This window comes from Lactuca virosa, chromosome 4 (genome assembly GCF_052849685.1).
Source record: "Lactuca virosa cultivar CGN04683 chromosome 4, Lactuca_virosa_CGN04683_v6, whole genome shotgun sequence".
NCBI classification, from domain to species: domain Eukaryota; kingdom Viridiplantae; phylum Streptophyta; class Magnoliopsida; order Asterales; family Asteraceae; genus Lactuca; species Lactuca virosa.
In genome coordinates, this window is record NC_136429.1 from 426,832,138 (window position 1) to 426,834,634 (window position 2,497).

A 2,497-nucleotide genomic window follows, 5' to 3' on the forward strand; every position below is an offset into this window, starting at 1 on the left:
CTTGTGTTTGATATTTCAAACCCTAATATGTTTTAGTTATAGTTTATATTGCTTATTAATCCGATTTTGTGTGTTAGTTGATCATTCTAATTACATGAATTTGTCTCCTAATTATTTATGATCATTAAATAGTTAGAGCTAGGATTAATCACATCTTAGATTAAGTAATTAAAGCTAGTAACTTTAACTGTGTTAGAGAGCATAATTAATCTTAATTTGTGCTTGGTTGCTTAACTTGATCATAGGAAAGAAACTACTATCATTCATAGTCCAATTTGTGCTTATTATCGATTTGCTGTTTAACTTGTGCATGATCATTGCTTGGTAATTCATAAATTGGTAGGACTAGATATTTGATCATAATAGCTAGTTAACAAAGTGGTAATTAATATAATCCATCCATTAGAAATCAACCATAGGAGAAGGTGAAATCAGATCTAAGCAGAAGTATTCTTTTAATTCTTGAAGTTAATTTGTTTTCTCTGCTTGCTTAATTGTTTAGTTGATATTAAGTTCCTATGATCCTGCAAAATCAATAAAAACCCCCAATCAAAATGTGTTCTTAGTTTAATTATAAGTATTTATTTTATTTAATTTAATTCTATTCCATGTGTTCGACACCCGACTTACCTGAGCTATTCTATAATCTTACTAGGTACACTACCTATAAGTGCATAGTTAGTAAAGTTCCGTTAGGTTATAAATTTAAGACTGATAGGTATATTTGTGCACATCAAGTTTTTGGCGCCGTTACCGGGGAACAACTTATTTGATTTATAGTTTAATTGCTTTTAGTTATTCGATCTTTTTTTGTGGGGTAAAAACCACAAAAAGTTATTTTCTGCATTTATTTCTTTCTGAAGTGGTCATATTGACCATGTCGCGGTTGCTTCTAAGTGAATTTTTAGTTCATTAATTTTTGTTCCTTTTACGCGTTTTTGTTTTATTGCAGTGATTTATGACCCGAGGATCTAAAACTCCAATAGTTCCGCCACTTCAAGATCCAGGATCATCTGTTTACAAAAAGAAGAACAAGAAAGTCAACGAGTCAACAAGCACTTTTCATTCGGACAAGGGATTTGAAAGTTTCGACAGGAGGCCTGACAAGACGGGAATTGGATACGATCTAGAAACATCTACCGAAGAAAGTTCAGACGAGGAAGAGATAAAAAGAGAGGTTGAAGAGATGACGAACATTACAAGAATGACGATGGGAGATTACAAGAAGATGACACGTGAAGAACATGGACCAGGTCTTGTCCCACCCAAGATACCAGCTGAAAGAAGTTTTGAGATCGAAGGGTACATTCTATTGATGCTCAAGGACATACCTTTCGCCGGGAAAGAGTACGAAGATACTTTCAAGCACATCGATGAAGTAAAGGACATTTCAAACTACTTCAATGTTCCTAACATGCCAAGAGAATCCGTGTTACTTAGGATGCTTCCGGTTACATTTACCGGTGAAGCTAAAGTTTGGTTGAAGTCACTCACACCCGGATCCACTAATACGTGGGCAAATCTTCATGATGCTTTTATTGAGCAATTTAGTCCACCTTCAAAGATCTCAAAGCTCAAGAAAAAGATTGCTAATTTTCAACAAGAGGTTGGAGGGCCTTTATATGAAGCATGAGAAAGATATAAGGGCTTGCTTAGGAGTTGTCCTCAACATGATCTTAATGTCCAAAAAGAATTGTCCATTTTCTATGATGGAGTGAATGCCACGACAAGGCAACTTCTTGACTCTCAAGGACTAATGACGAAGAAGGAACCGAAAACTATTAAGGAATTGATTGAAGAGTTTGCTAAGGACTCACATGAATACCATAACCCACGAGAGGATGTTACTAGAGGTAAAGGAGATGGAGGGAATGAAAACATAGCTATGGTTTTTGCGAAGTTAGAGAACATGGATAAGAGGATGACAAGAATGGATCAATCTATCCATGCAATAAGAGTTGGGTGTGATAATTGTAGCGGACCACATTTGACCAAGGATTGTGATCTTGATGATAATGGTAACCGTAAAGCACAAGTTTGCTAGTCTAATGGTGATAAGTATGATGAAGATTGGAGGAAGATCAAAAAGGAGTGGTTGCCATATGAAGAGTACAAGAAGAAAAATGATGAGAAATATAGACAAACCGGCCGAGACTTTTACCAAAAAGAGCATCCTTCCCCCAAGAAGAAGATGGATTTCGAGACGGTACTTCATAGCTTTATTGAAGCCCCAGAAAAAAAACATGATACTACTGATGATAATGTAAGAAATCATCAAGATTCCATCAAGAACATCGAGACTTAACTTGGGAATTTTACAAAACTTGTTAATGAGAGATTACCACCTATAACTCAAGACCCAAAATCACAACCTCATGTAATGGCGATCTACATCGAAGAAGTTACTTCTGAGCCATTTGTAACCCATGAAACAGCTACTATACAACCCGATTCATATTTGGATGAAGATAAGCCTAGAGCTAAAAGAGCAAAATGT

At 35.7% G+C, this 2,497-nt stretch overlaps 1 non-coding gene across 1 annotated transcript; it reads right to left on the reverse strand.

The window, feature by feature from the left end:
• Nucleotides 1-1,570: 1,570 nt before the first annotated feature.
• On the reverse strand, nucleotides 1,571-1,677 carry LOC145110109 (small nucleolar RNA R71). Its single transcript, XR_013709490.1, has one exon. It is a non-coding gene; the product is annotated as a small nucleolar RNA R71 (small nucleolar RNA).
• Between the last annotated feature and the right edge of the window lie 820 nt (nucleotides 1,678-2,497).